We start from the raw sequence: 16,606 nt of genomic DNA, 5'->3' as shown, positions 1-16,606 counted from the left end.
CATAGTCCTCATCTTCAGAATCCAAAGTTTTCTTCTTCCTTGACCTGGTGGCTGCTTTGGGCGAGTTGCTTGGTGTGCTCCTGCTGCCATCATCAGAAGTGCTAGAGGGACTAGTGCCCTCACTCAATTGCACCTGTTCCTCTGACTTGTTCTGGCTGTCGCTCTGGTCAGACATCTCTGCAAACTTACTGACAGCAGACCCTGTGAATAGATATAGATGAGGTAGAGTGGATGAGCACCATAGAGTGCAGAGTTTTTGCAAAACAGATGACTTAAAAACTTAGTTTTACTTCTTCACAGAAAGCATTTCGGAGCTACCGATTTGTAAACTCGGTGATACCGAAGCAGCTTTTGGAACCTAAACTAGTGAACTCGGTCAGACCGAGTCACAGTTCAGTGGCACCGAGACTGCTAGGGTTTCACAAGGAATCGAACTCGGTCACACCGATTTGCAGTTTTCGGTCAGACCGAAAGTGCAACTTCAACGGCCTAAGCCAAATCGGTGAGACCGATTTCTACAATTCGGTCGGTCCGAGATGAGTTCGACGGAGACCTATGTAACGCCCAGAGACCGATGTGCCAGGTGTCTTACAGTTATTCGCTGTTGTTGCCTTGTCATTTGTTTGTGTGTCATGCATTTTCATATCATGTCATCATGTGCGTCGCATTTTCATACATGTTCGTCTCATGCATCTTAGCATTTTCCCCGTTGTCCGTTTTGCATTTCGGCACTCCTATGTCCTCCAGCGCCCTCCGTTTGCCTCTTTTCGTGTGCGGGTGTTAAACGTTCTCGGATTGGACCGAGACTTGCCATGCGGCCTTGGTATACTACCGGTAGACCGCCTGTCAAGTTTCATGCCATTTGGACTTTGTTTGATACTCCTACGATTAACCGAGGAACCGTAAAGGCCTCGTGCGTGTTACAGCCCAACACCCCTCCAAAGTGGCCCAAACCCCATCCAAACCCCCTCCATCCTCTCGGTCGTTCGATCACGATCGCGTGGCCAAAAACCGCACCTCATTTGGACTCTCCTAGCTCCCTCTACCTATAAATATGTGACTCCCCTCGAAATTTCGCACAGTACAAACCCTAGATCCTCTCCTCTCCGCGCCGCCGGACAAATCCCTCACCGGCCGGACATGTCCGCTCGCCCAGCCACCTCACTCCGGCCAACCAGGGGCTGCCATGTCATCCCGCCGACGCTCCTCTCCACTCCGCCGCCGCCACGTGGGCGCCCCGTCGCCCCGCACCTCCCACCGGCCCGCGAGGCCCATGCCTGGCCCGCGGGGCCCATGCCCTCGCCGCCGCCCGAGCGTCCGCCTGCCTGCCTCGCCGTCCTCCATTCGCTCGATGCGCCGCCCGCCTGAGAGCCCGCGCCGCCGCCTGTCAACCTCGCCGCCGGCGACCTCTCATGGAGCCCCATGGCGCGCCCGAGCTCGATGCTCCGCCCGCCGCCGCTTCTAGCTTCTGGGACTGGTCACCACCGCCAGATCTGGCGAGCCGCGCCTGGATCCGGCCTTCCCCCTCATCGCCGGTCACCGCCTGAGCTCCAGCCGGCCTCGAGCTCGCCGTAGCGCCACCACAGCCATGGTCGGCCCCGTGTTCTGTCAGATCTGTACGGCCTCGTCCACCGAACCAAACAGGATCTCTCCATCCCGCACCGCTCCGTCCCGGTCAGCGAGATCCACTTTTCCTGGGGTGAGATTTTCACCAAGTCTCCGCAGTTTCCAAATTCCCGGGGTGAGATTTTCACCATGCCCTAAATGCTGTTGCAAGAGTGCTTCATAATGTTTGGTGCTGATTCTTATCAGGTTATGAGCATTTGTCATTTTTGCCATGATTAATGTGTGCTGCATATGATCATGAGCTCTACATGTGTTTTGTTATATGTCATGCCATCTTTACAGGGGTGTATGCCATGTATTTTTGTGATCCATGTGGTGACTAGCACAAGCATGCAAAGTAGCTCTCGTGATGTTGCTGATTTCAGGGACTTAGAATTTCACTAAGTCCTTTTCCTGCTGTTATTTTTATGCCATGTATTCTTGTTGCTACAGAGTGATCCATGCCTCTTTTGAGCATGTTCAGTGAGGATGATTTTGAGATATTGTTATGTTCTATCCATCCATGTCTTTGTTTTCAATTATGGAGTACCCTAGCATGACTCAATCTTGCTCTACTTTTGCTATAAAATGTTCCTGGCAAATTGTTTACGTGTTAACCAATTTTCCGAGGTTGTTGTAGTTGATCCTTGCATGCTATGAGATTGTTCTTGCCATGGTTAGATACTTTAACATGTCTTCTTGCCGGGTGTATGCTTAGTTTGTCATGCAGTGCCTTGTGATGAGTGCATCGAGCTCGCAAACATGCCTTCGTAATTCTGTTGATGCCATGTCCAGTTTTCTGCTAAGTCTGAATCTGTTAATGAAACTTGCTATGTTTACATGGGTGCCATCATATCTTCTTATCCTTTTTGGCTTATGGTCAGTAAGGGACTTTTGTTATATGCTTTGAGTAGTTTCATGCCATGCCTTGCCTTGCCATGATATGTTCCTGTAGCATGCTGTTATCTTACTCTAAACATTGCTTCCTGATGTTAAATCCTGACATGTTGTTATTTTCACCAAGTCTGAGATGCTGATATCTTTTGCACTTTTGCCATGCTTGTTTGAACCTGCTCTTGGGTGATTTAGCCGTATCTCAGTGTTCATCTTTTGTCAAGCATCTTGATTGGATCACTGCCATGTATTTTTTTGCTATGTTGGAGTGCAGTAGCTTAGTTTCTTGTTGCATTCTAGGTGGCATCGTGCTGTTAATCCCAGATTTGTGCCATTGTTGTTTTGCTTGCCATTTGCAAACCGTGCATCCGATTCCAGTGATCTTTATATTGATTTCGACCGAAATCAACTCATCTTTCCAACGGCACTCTTGGTTTGCCAAGTTGAGGCATGGTTCAATCTTTTCCTTCCGGAGCTCGCATATGCATTGCATATCACATCCCGCATATCATGCCATGTTGCAATGCGCATTGCACTGTGGTTGATTGTTGTTTCCTTTGCTTGTGTTCTTGCCTTGGGTAGAGCCGGGAGACGAGTTCGTGTTCGAGGTACCCGTTGATTTCGTTTACGGGGATCAAGCTTTCGTCTTCTCGGAGAACTTTGCAGGCAAGATGACCATACCCTCGAAGTCACTTCTATCTTTGCTTGCTAGTTGCTCACTCTATTGCTATGCCTACGCTGCGATACCTACCACTTGCTTTATCATGCCTCCCATATTGCCATGTCAAGCCTCTAACCCACCTTGTCCTAGCAAACCGTTGTTTGGCTATGTTATCGCTTTGCTCAGCCCTCTTATAGCGTTGCTAGTTGCAGGTGAAGATGAAGTTCGTTCCATGTTGGAACATGGATTTTGGTGGGATATCACAATATCTCTTATTTAATTAATTGCATCTATATACTTGGTTAAGGGTGGAAGGCTCGGCCTTATGCCTGGTGTTTTGTTCCACTCTTGCTGCCCTAGTTTCCGTCATACCGGTGTTATGTTCCTTGATTTTGCGTTCCTTACGCGGTCGGGTTATAATGGGAACCCCTTGACAGTTCGCTTTGAATAAAACTCCTCCAGCAAGGCCCAACCTTGGTTTTACCATTTGCACTAACAACCTATCACCTTCCCTTGGGTTCTGCAGACTCAAGGGTCATCTTTATTTTAACCCCCCCCCCCGGGCTAGTGCTTCTCTAAGTGTTGGTCCGAACTAGAGTCCTTTGCAGCGCCACCTCAGGGAAACTCGAGGGCTGGTTTTAGTTGTACGGAGCGCTCATCCGGTGTTCCCCTGAGAATGAGATATGTGCAGCTCCTATCAGGATGTCGGCGCATCGGGCGGCTTTGCTGGTCTTGTTTTACCATTGTCGAAATGTCTTGTAACCGGGATTCCGAGTCTGATCGGGTCTTCCTGGGAGAAGGAATATCCTTGGTTGACCATGAGAGCTTGTGATGGGCTAAGTTGGGACACCCCTGCAGGGTTTTGAACTTTCGAAAGCCGTGCCCGCGGTTATGGGCAGATGGGAATTTGTTAATGTCCGGTTGTAGAGAACTTGACACTTAACTTAATTAAAATGCATCAACCGCGTGTGTAGCCGTGATGGTCTCTTCTCGACAGAGTCCGAGAAGTGAACACGGTGTTGGAGTTATGCTTGAACGTAAGTAGTTTCAGGATCACTTCTTGATCACTTCTAGTTTACGACCGTTCATTGCTTTCTCTTCTCGCTCTCATTTGCGTAAGTTAGCCACCATATATGCTTAGTGCTTGCTGCAGCTCCACCTCATACCTTTTCCCTACCCATAAGCTTAAATAGTCTTGATCGCGAGGGTGTGAGATTGCTGAGTCCTCGTGACTCACAGATTACTTCCGAAACCAGTTGCAGGTGCCGATGATACCATGCAGGTGACGCAACCGAGCTCAAGGAGGAGCTCGATGAAGATCGTGTTCATTGTGTTGTTTCGTTTCTAGTTGATCAGTAGTGGAGCCCAGTTGGGGCGATCGGGGATCTATGCATCAGGGGTGGTCTTCTTTTATTTTGGTTCCGTAGTCGGACCTTGTCTGTATTCTGGATGATGTAATGCTATATTTATGTATTGTGTGAAGTGGCGATTGTAAGCCAACTCTTTATCCCTTTCTTATTCAGTACATGGGATGTGTAAAGATTACCCCTCTTGCGACATGCCTACTATGCGGTTATGCCTCTAAGTCGTGCTCCGACACATGGGAGATATAGCCGCATCATGGGTGTTACAAGTTGGTATCAGAGCCTTCCCCGACTTAGGAGCCCCCTGCTTGATCGAATCGCTGGCGTTGTTGAGTCTAGAAAAATGTTTTGAGTCGTAGGATTATATATATTGGAGAGTAGGATTCTTTTTACTCCTCAGTCCCTTCGTCGCTCTGGTGAGGCTTCCTGACGTAGAGTTTTGACTCTTCTCTTCTCGAATTTCACTAAAAAAAATTAGGATCATGCGGGTATCTTGGAATCGTTCCGATGGTTTTGTGACGAGAACATTGTTCTTGGTGCCTCCTGACATTTAGGGGTTGTGGCAGTGTCCCGGGGAATTGAGATCCGAGGTGTTGTCATCACAATTTTATCGTTGCAGTTCTGGAATACCTGAGTTTCGCTGACATCGAAAATCTCTTTTATGCAGTTGTTGGTGAGATAACCTCGACGCCACCCAATACTGGGGCGGGAGTTCGGGAGTATTGCCATAACTCGTATAACGGATGCTTTTCGAAGGTTAAGGTAAATGATTTCCGATGGTTTCTTGGTTATGTGTGGAAGGATGGATACAGCTGGATGTAGGATTTGCTAGTTTTGGGTGAGATATTATGCTTCCCCTGTATCCCCAACACCTGATTGCATAACCGGAAAGTTTTGGGAGTTTATAAGTGGGAATTCAAGTAGCTCCTAGGATATCTTTCCGACAAATGTATGATATGAAATTGGGGTTCAACGTCTAGTGGTCCGCCTATCCACGATTGGTTTTACAGTGGTCTCGTTGTGTCTTAAAGAGTCCTTGGCTATGCTGACTCGGGGACGCTTCGTATGTCATGTGCACTGCCTTGTACATGATGGTGCTGTACGATCGAGTCCGTGTGGGCCCCACCATGAAAACTTCGAACGAAATCTCTATCATATGTTTGTTCCGGCTTATTCTCCAAGCCAATCCTTTGTTTTGTTTTCAGTTGTGGTATTCGAGTTGCTTCGATGTCAAGTGTTGATTCCATACTTTTCCTAAACAGTGTTCTCATACTCTGATGTGAATACCAATCCTTCATGATAATCGAGGTTGTCATGTCAATTCTTTCCAACTGGTGCGATTCTCTTCAAGATGATCATATCATTTTTCCCATCCGCAAGATCCAATCTCAGTTTTTCCTCAACGGTGTTTGTTTCATCCGTCTCCAAGTTGCCTTTGTTTTCCCCCCCCCCCCCCCTTTTTTTTCAAGGACTCAGATTTCTTAATCAAGTATCATTTTATTGATGAGAAGTCTCGCCATTCTTTTCCTTCATGTTCTTATCCGGTGACTCTCAGGAAGATACTAACGGAGCTTCAAGTTTGTCATTCTTCATTCTTTTCTTCTCCGGTGGATTCAATGCAAGCTTTCGGTGTTGATCATATCTTTTTCATTGGTTCACATGCTTTCCATGTTCGAAGTCCTTATCTCTTAACCGTTCACCTCTCTCTATTCATTTGTTCCGGAGTGCTGGAGATATCTCAAAAGGCTCATCTTTTCATTCAAGATCCATTTAAACCTATCTCGAGGTTGTTATCTTATTCAAGCCATTTAATTCAACCGGCGCAATCTATCTTTTAAATCGCTCAACGGTGTTTCTTTTGAGTGGGCCCTAACCCACATGTCTTTTCCCAGAATCTTACCTGACTCTTCTAATCTTCCCGGAGTTATTCGCAAATTCATTTCAAAGCTTGACGTAAGATTGAGTTATCATCAGTCAAATGCCTTTCTCCAAGATCTGTCAAATTCTTATCACCGTTGGCTCAACCTTTTAAATTCGTCATCCCGGAGTATCTCAACTATTCATGGTGCTAGCCTTATGCCATCCTCTCATAATTGTTTTCGATTGTGAGAATTCTTTTCACCAATCCAGAGCAATTAAAGATTCTTTTCAGTTTGATTCTTCGAAGGCCATCATTTCGGGTTTATTAATCCTCAGCTTTCAGCTATTGTTCTCCAAATCTTACCGGTGCATCATTCAAATATTTCTCTAATCAGCTTGTGATCTATTCGTTCTCATGTATCTAAATTCTCTCAAGTATCTTCTTTCGTTTTCCAATTCTTCACGGTGATTTGTGCCTTTGCTACGTTCATTTTCAATTCTTACGGTGGTTCGTTCAAGATTTCTCTTCCTTCTTTATCATATAAATTTATTCCTTGTTTCAATCCCACTGGTGGTTCCATCAATACCTTCCCAAGTTAGCGCTATACCTCTCTTAATCCTTTCTGTGAGAATAAGTAGTATGCCAAATCCGTTGTTTGTCATCAACTTAAATTGGTGAAGGATAAGCATAATGTAATTCTTATTCTTGTTTCATCGAGTAAATTCAATTCCTTATTCCGGAGGCTCATCAAATTCTCGGTTTCACTTGATTCATATTTCTTTTTCCGGAGTTTCAAGCTCTCTCAATTATATCACCACGGAGATTCATCTAAATCATCGCAAGGTTTCACCTTGTGTTTTCAACTTCTCTTTCCTTTCATTTGATCATCCTTTTGTTACCGGAGTTCTTCATGGAGGATCTACATGATGGTTCATAAAGGATTTAATTCCTTCTCGAAGTGTTCATCAAGATTCTTTTCAGAGGATCTCAAGCATTCTTCATCTTGCAATCCAGAGTGCAATTCTTTCTACCGTATCATTGGAGGTGGTATTATGTCACTCCTGATAATTTGAGTTCATGTTTCATGATTCACATGTTGTTAAGAATGAGGTATTTTAAATCCATCAACCTCTTCGTTGGAGTTATCTTGTGTCATGTTTCACCTAAAGCTTTCCCTAAGGATTGTTGCTATTTACGGTGCTTATAAATGACACAAGTTCTTCATTTATCCTCACGGTGAAATAAGTTCCTCGTCTCCTTGTTCATATCAATCCAATCTATTGTTTACGTTAGTGGCGGAATTTCACATCATAGTTTTGGGATGTCTTCCATAAGTCCACATCAAGCTTATCCTTTCATTGTTGGTTTTCCAACAACTCCGTTCGACCCTTCTCCTTTAGATGCCTTTGCAAGCTCATTGGAGGTAGAAGATGTTGTTTTCTTCCCCGTTCCTTTAATTCCATTCTTTCATTTCTCCCGCAGGCATTGTGATGTTGCTCTCTTCTACCCATCTTCTTGTTTTGTCAGGATCGTGTTCTTTTCGTGCTTTTCCATTTAACCGGAGTGTTGTGCCCTCTGCTCAAGTTCTTTTCATCTTATCAAGTTTCATATCACTTTTCAAACGGAGTGCTGTCCGAATTTGTTCTTCCTTGTTCCTCTTTTCTAATGGAGTGTTTTCAATTTTGTTCATCTCCATTGTATTCTTTTCTCGAAGTTGTTCAACCTCGCAAGGTTCTTTGGTTTCACTCGTTTGTCAAAAAAGCAACTTAGTTTTACCTCTTCTCTTTCTCTTCCGTTTTTCCTCCGGTGCCATTCTAGATCTCGGGACGAGATCCTCTCGTAGTGGTGGAGTGTTGTAACGCCCCGAGACCGATGTGCCAGGTGTCTTCCAGTTATTCGCTATTGTTGCCTTGTCATTTGTTTGCATTTCATGCATTTTCATATCATGTCATTATGTCCATCGCATTTGCATACATGTTCATCTCATGCATCCGAGCATTTTCCCCGTTGTCCGTTTTGCATTCCAGCACTCCTATGTCCTCCGGCGTCCTCCGTTTGCCTCTTTTCGTGTGCCGGTGTTAAACATTCTCGGATTGGACCGAGACTTGCCATGCGGCCTTGGTATACTACCGGTAGACCGCCTGTCAAGTTTCGTGCCATTTGGACTTCGTTTGATACTCCTACGGTTAATCGAGGAACCGTAAAGGCCTCATGTGTGTTACGGCCCAACACCCCTCCAAAGTGGCCCAAAACCCATCCAAACCCCCTCCATCCTCTCGGTCGTTCAATCACGATCGCGTGGCCGAAAACCGCACCTCATTTGGACTCTCCTAGCTCCCTCTACCTATAAATATGTGACTCCCCTCGAAATTTCGCGCAGTACAAACCCTAGATCCTCTCCTCTCCGCACCGCCGGACAAATCCCTCACCGGCCGTACATGTCCGCTCGCCCGGCCACCTCACTCCGACCAACCAGGGGCCGCCACGTCATCCCGCCGACGCTCCTCTCCACTCCGCCGCCGCCACGTGGGCGCCCTGCCGCCCCACGCCTCCCACCGGCCCGCGAGGCCCATGCCTGGCCCGCGGGGCCCGTGCCCTCGCCGCCGCCCGAGCGTCCGCCCGCCTGCCTTGCCATCCTCCATTCGCCCAATGGGCCGCCCGCCTGAGAGCCTGCGCCGCCGCCTGTCAACCTCGCCGCCGGCGACCTCTCATGGAGCCCCATGGCGCGCCCGAGCTCGATGCTCCGCCCGCCGCCGCTTCTAGCTTCTGGGACTAGTCACCACCGCCAGATCCGGCGAGCCGCGCCTGGATCCGGCCTTCCCCCTCGTCGCCGGTCACCGCCTGAGCTCCGGCCGGCCTCGAGCTCGCCAGAGCGCCACCACAGCCATGGCCGGCCCCGTGTTCCGTCAGATCTGTACGGCCTCGTCCACCGAACCAAACAGGATCTCTCCATCCCACACCGCTCCGTCCCGATCCGCGAGATCCACTTTTCCCGTGGTGATATTTTCACCAAGTCCCCAAAGTTTCCAGATTCATGTGCCCATGTTCATCATGCCATAACTTCCTGTGTGATGCTCCGTTTTGCGTGCATGAGATATCAAATTGTTCGTCTCGATGCCCTCTTCATTTCATTCCATTGCACCATGCTTGTTTGAGTTCATCTTGATGCCCTAAATGCTGTTGCAAGAGTGCTTCATAATGTTAGGTGCTGATTCTTATCAGGTTATGAGCATTTGTCATTTTTGCCATGATTAATGTGTGCTGCATATGGTCATGAGCTCTACATGTGGTTTGTTATATGCCATGCCATATTTACAGGGGTGTATGCCATGTATTTTTGTGATCAATGTGGTGACTAGCACAAGCATGCAAAGTAGCTCTCGTGATGTTGCTGATTTCAGGGACTTAGAATTTCACTAAGTCCTTTTCCTGCTGTTATTTTTATGCCATGTATTCTTGTTGCTACAGAGTGATCCATGCCTCTTTTGAGCATGTTCAGTGAGGATGATTTTGAGATATTGTTATGTTCTATCCATCCATGTCTTTGTTTTCAATTATGGAGTACCCTAGCATGACACAATCTTGCTCTACTTTTTCTATAAAATGTTCCTAGCAGATTGTTTACGTGTTAACCAATTTTGCCGAGGTTGTTGTAGTTGATCCTTGCATGCTATGAGATTGTTCTTGCCATGGTTAGATACTTTAACATGTCTTCTTGCTGGGTGTATACTTAGTTTGTCATGCAATGCCTTGTGATGAGTGCATCGAGCTCGCAAACATGCCTTCGTAATTCTGTTGATGCCATGTCCAGTTTTCTGTTAAGTCTGAATCTGTTAATGAAACTTGCTATGTTTACATGGGTGCCATCATATCTCCTTATCCTTTTTGGCTTATGGTCAGTAAGGGACTTTTGTTATATACTTTGAGTAGTTGCCTACCATGCCTTGCCTTGCCATGATATGTTCCTGTAGCATGTTGTTATCTTGCTCTAAACATTGCTTCCTGATGTTAAATCCTGACATGTTGTTATTTTCACTAAGTCTGAGATGCTGATATCTTTTGCACTTTTGCCATGCTTGTTTGAACCTGCTCTTGGGTGATTTATCTGTATCTCAGTGTTCATCTTTTGTCAAGCATCTTGATTGGATCACTGCGATGTATTTTTTTGCTATGTTGGAGTGCAGTAGCTTAGTTTCTTGTTGCATTCTAGGTGGCATCGTGCTGTTAATCCCAGATTTGTGCCATTGTTGTTTTGCTTGCCATTTGCAAACCGTGCATCCGATTCCGGTGATCTTTATATTGATTTCGACCGAAATCAACTCATCTTTCCAGCGACACTCTTGGTTTGCCAAGTTGAGGCCTGGTTCAATCTTTTCCTTCCGGAGCTCGCATATGCATTGCATATCACATCCCGCATATCATGCCATGTTGTTTTGCATCATGTTGCTTGCGCATTGCACTGTGGTTGATTGTTGTTTCCTTTGCTTGTGTTCTTGCCTTGGGTAGAGCCGGGAGACGAGTTCGTGTTCGAGGTACCCGTTGATTTCGTTTACGGGGATCAAGCTTTCGTCTTCTCGGAGAACTTTGCAGGCAAGATGACCATACCCTCGAAGTCACTTCTATCTTTGCTTGCTAGTTGCTCACTCTATTGCTATGCCTACGCTGCGATACCTACCACTTGCTTTATCATGCCTCCCATATTGCCATGTCAAGCCTCTAACCCACCTTGTCCTAGCAAACCGTTGTTTGGCTATGTTATCGCTTTGCTCAGCCCCTCTTATAGCGTTGCTAGTTGCAGGTGAAGATGAAGTTCGTTCCATGTTGGAACATGGATTTTGGTGGGATATCACAATATCTCTTATTTAATTAATTGCATCTATATACTTGGTTAAGGGTGGAAGGCTCGGCCTTATGCCTGGTGTTTTGTTCCACTCTTGCTGCCCTAGTTTCCGTCATACCGGTGTTATGTTCCTTGATTTTGCGTTCCTTACGCGGTGGGTTATAATGGGAACCCCTTGACAGTTCGCTTTGAATAAAACTCCTCCAGCAAGGCCCAACCTTGGTTTTACCATTTTCACTAACAACCTATCACCTTCCCTTGGGTTCTGCAGACTCAAGGGTCATCTTTATTTTAACCCCCCCCCCCCCGGGCTAGTGCTTCTCTAAGTGTTGGTCCGAACTAGAGTCCTTTGCAGCGCCACCTCGGGGAAACTCGAGGGCTGGTTTTAGTTGTACGGAGCGCTCATCCGGTGTTCCCCTGAGAATGTGCAGCTCCTATCAGGATGTCGGCGCATCGGGCTGGTCTTGTTTTACCATTGTCGAAATGTCTTGTAACCGGGATTCCGAGTCTGATCGGGTCTTCCTAGGAGAAGGAATATCCTTCGTTGACCGTGAGAGCTTGTGATGGGCTAAGTTGGGACACCCCCGCAGGGTTTTGAACTTTCGAAAGCCGTGCCCGCGGTTATGGGCAGATGGGAATTTGTTAATGTCCGGTTGTAGAGAACTTGACACTTAACTTAATTAAAATGCATCAACCGCGTGTGTAGCCGTGATGGTCTCTTCTCGCTCTCATTTGCGTAAGTTAGCCACCATATATGCTGCAGCTCCACCTCATACCTTTTCCCTACCCATAAGCTTAAATAGTCTTGATCGCGAGTGTGAGATTGCTGAGTCCCCCTGACTCATAGATTACTTCCAAAACCAGTTGCAGGTGCCGATGATACCGTGCAGGTGACGCAACCAAGCTCAAGGAGGAGCTCGATGAAGATCGTGTTCATTGTGTTGTTTCGTTTCTAGTTGATTAGTAGTGGAGCCCAGTTGGGGCGATCGAGGATCTATGCATCAGGGGTGGTCTTCTTTTATTTTGGTTCCGTAGTCGGACCTTGTCTGTATTCTGGATGATGTAATGCTATATTTATGTATTGTGTGAAGTGGCAATTGTAAGCCAACTCTTTATCCCTTTCTTATTCAGTACATGGGATGTGTAAAGATTACCCCTCTTGTGACATGCCTACTATGCGGTTATGCCTCTAAGTCATGCTCCGACACGTGGGAGATATAGCCGCATCATGGGTGTTACAACCTAACCCTAAATTTTCAAATCCAATCTAATCTAAAGGATGTTTTCAGTGGATAGATTGATTGCATACATGGTCATGATCATGGCAAAGTAATGTGCTACGAATCAGAGTTAAAAGAGTAGCACAAAGGATCGAACTCATACCCTAATTCGGCAGAGTTTGCTACGGCGACAACGAAGGGGAAGAAATCCGTTGACGGCGATGGAAACCAGCGGCGGGAGGTTGTTGGCGGTGAGAGGACGATCTGGAGACCCGAGGCGGCAGAGCAGGATACGCGCGGGCTGAGAGGTTTCGAAGAAATTTCCAAAATATCACCCGTGGGTTTATATATCCCGACCCTATCGGTGTGACCGAGTGGAACAACTTGGTGGCACCGAGATGCAGAATCGCAAGCGGTTACTGCAATAAGATGTGACTGAAAAGTTCTAATCGGTTGCACCAAGATTGAAAACCTACCGAAATGGATGACTCGGTCATACTGAAATGCACAAAGAGGTTTTGGAAGTTTAAGTCTATGACGAATCGGGGACTCCAAGTGCTCCTCACACAGAGTGGTTCGAATTTGACTTGATCAAACTTTGTAATGTAGCATGAATAGAATTTGAGACGAGAAAAGCATAGATAGCTAGAGGGAGTTCTTAGGCATTCTTGTCCATCCATTTGGCAAAAGAGAAAAGGCCAAACAATCAAATCAACAAATGGATGTCCTCGAATGAGTGAAATATGCAAACAACATGTTCACACAATAAAATGACAAATGAAATATGTGACAAAGCATGCACAATCACTCTAGCATCTATCAAGCAATTTGGTGATGACTAGGTCATCTATATATGAGTATATTGACTTAGGAGTCAAATGAGAACATTTGATCATAGGTCATACTCATCGTTTAAGCACAAGTGGGGTTGCCACTTTTACATAAAGCATTGTTGTGCTCACATCATTAGAGTTGCTTTAGCTCAATTGATTAGAGTAAAGCTCCCCCTAGATGTGACATCCCCCCTAAGAGGCATGAACTAACCTTGGGTTTTGTCGATGATGACTTCATGTAGGTGTTGAAGATGTAGATGCTCAATGTTGATGTAGATCATTCGGAGCAATCCTTTGGAGTGAGTTGCACTTTCAATACCTACACGGGTTAGTCCCACAAGGAACAAACAAGGATATCCATATACAAAGAGTGATGTTCACATTGGATGATGTCCATGAAAGCATTAGGTTACCTTGTCCCTTGTCTTACCAATAAGAGGGTTCGTGACTCCTTGAACTAGTGCAAGATATGGAAGTTGTTTGCACTTGTTCTTGCCAAGATGATAAGAGTGAAGTATGTTGGCGGAGTCACCCTCAAGAACTCTCTAGTTATTCTTCTTAGGGATCCACACCATCTTGTGGAAATCCTTGGAGTTGTAGTCATACTTGATGAAGTGGAACTTGATGTAGTCTTGGGAACCCACTTGACCAAGGCCTTAGGTGCTTCTTCAAATGCATCAATCTCCTCTTGAAGCTTGTCCTTGCCTTTTAGCTTGTGGTCTTGTGGTGGAAGATCATCTTGACCTTGTGTTCCTTGGAAAGAAGTAGGATCATACTTCTCTTATTGAGGAACAAACTTCGTCTTGGGGTATTGATCTTCTTCCCACTCAACTCCATTGGCATTGAACTTTCATTCAAAACCAACACCTTGATTCTTCCGGTGTCTTCCTTGATTGCGTACAATCTCCACAAATTGCTTACTTCCGGTAAGGCTCTTGTAAACACCTTTCTCTATAATTCCCTTCAATAAGCTATTTTCTTGCTCAAGTGTAACTTGGCTAAGAGAATCATTAGTGGAATCAAGAAAACTACTATAAGCAACAACATTGGATTTAGCATGATTGTTGTTACTACTAGAAGAAGAATCTTTCTTGTCTTGTTGCTAGATTTAACTTGTGGCATGTAAGTAGACAAGAGTAAACGCTTGGCAATGTAAGAAGAACTTTTCTTGCAAAGACCATCATTGATTGCTTTTAAGAACTCATGCTCTTGCTCAAGGTTGAGCTTTTCAAAATGTAGCTTCTCATGAGTCTTTAAAAGTTCTCGATGATCTTCCAAGGTAGTTTCATGAGCTAACTTAAGAGTGTTTAGTTCTTTAGTTAGACGCTCAATCTCCTTCTTATCATTGTCATTCGTTTTATCTTGATTAGCATGATTAATAGCAAGTTCATCATAGTTTTCGTAACTAGAGTTGTCAACAAGTAAATCATCATCACCTAGCAAATCATCTTCATCACTATTGAAATCAACATACTTGGGGTCTGATACCTTTGGGCCTTTAGCCATGAAGCATCTTCCAATCCCTTCATTTGGTGAGTCAAATATGTCGTAGGAGTTGGTTGACACAAGTGCTAGACCGGAAACACCTTCATCTTGAGTATATTCGGAGTCAGAGTGATAACTTCTCTCGGAGTGATCGTCGGAGTCGGAGCCGGATATCCATTCACCAACATGAGCTTGATATCTTCGTTTTGTGTAGCTCTTTGATGAATTGTCCTTCCTTCCTGAATCCTTGCTTCTCTGTGATGTTCTTCGTTCATAACGATCATCTCTACTCCTTATCTCTCTTGGTGGTGATTCTTCTCTTCTACTTCTTCTTCTTTTAGGAGAATCTTCTCTTCTTTTGTAGGGAACCGTACACTCATTGGAATAGTGTCCGGGTCTTCCATAATTGTAGCAATTGCGCTCACGACTAGAAGATCTTTTGTCATTGTAGGACCTTGACTTGGAACTTCTTTCCTTGATTCTACTCTTGTAAACCTTCTTGAAGTTCTTCACCATTAGGCTCAATTCTTCGTTGAAGGTTTGTTTCTCACTTGATGATGTGGGAGCATCACATGAGGCTTTGTAAGCACCACTTGACTTGTTGTGAAGCTCTTCCTTATCCTTGAGTGACATCTCATGAGCAACAATTCTTCCAATGACTTCTGTTGGCTTGAGATCTTTATAATTGGGCATTATTTGGACCAATGTGCACACAGTATCATATTTTCCATCCAAGGCTCTTAGGATCTTCTGGATGATGAATCTATCGGTCATCTCTTCACTTCCTAAGCCGGCAATCTCATTTGTGATGAGAGCAAGCCTAGAGTACATTTTAGCGACACCTTCACCATACTTCATTTTGAACTTGTCAAGTTGACTTTGAAGCACATCCAATTTGGATTCCTTGACGGAGTCGGTACCTTCGTGCATACCAATCAAAGTATCCCAAATTTCCTTTACATTCTCAAGACGGTTGATTTTGTTGAATTCTTCGGGGCATAATCCGTTGAAGAGAATATCACAATCTTGAGCATTGTATTGCAGCATCTTCAATTCTTCCACGCTAGCTTCACGGTTCAGTTCTCTCCCATCAAAGAATTCACCTTGCAAGCCAATACACACAATAGCCCCAAACGGCGGGGTTATGTCCAAGAATATGCATTTTCATCTTATGCTTCCAACTAGCAAAATTAGTACCATCAAAGTAAGGACCTCTACAGTGGTAATTTCCCTCACTAGACACCATACTCTCCTATGTTGTGAAACCAAGGCTATGATCACCAAAAGCTATGGAAATCAAGGCAAATGGAGACCAAAGCTCTGATACCACTTGTAGGATCGAAAGTATGTCTAGAGGGGGGTGATTAGACTACTTGACCACACAAAATTCTAGCCTTTTGCCAATTTTAAGTCTTGGCAGATTTTAGCAACTTAGCACAATTCAAGTAATCAACCTACACATGCAATTCTAAGAGTATACCAGCGGAATGTAAAACAATTGCATATGAAGGTAAAGGGAGGAGTTTGGAGGGAGCAAACGCAATGTAGACACGAAGATTTTTGGCATGGTTCCGATAGGTGGTGCTATTGTACATCCACGTTGATGGAGACTTCAACCCACGAAGGGTAACGGTTGCGCGAGTCCATGGAGGGCTCCACCCACGAAGGGTCCACGAAGAAGCAACCTTGTCTATCCCACCATGGCCATCACCCATGAAGGACTTGCCTCACTAGGGTAGATCTTCATGAAGTAGGCGATCTCATTGCCCATACAAACTCCTTGGTTCAACTCCACAATCTTGACGGAGGCTCCCAAGTGACACCTAACCAATCTAGGAGACAC

This window comes from Triticum urartu, chromosome 5 (assembly GCF_003073215.2).
Source record: "Triticum urartu cultivar G1812 chromosome 5, Tu2.1, whole genome shotgun sequence".
Classification (NCBI taxonomy): Eukaryota; Viridiplantae; Streptophyta; class Magnoliopsida; order Poales; family Poaceae; genus Triticum; species Triticum urartu.
The sequence above is the reverse complement of the archived record's forward strand: the minus strand, read 5'-3'. Positions refer to the sequence as shown.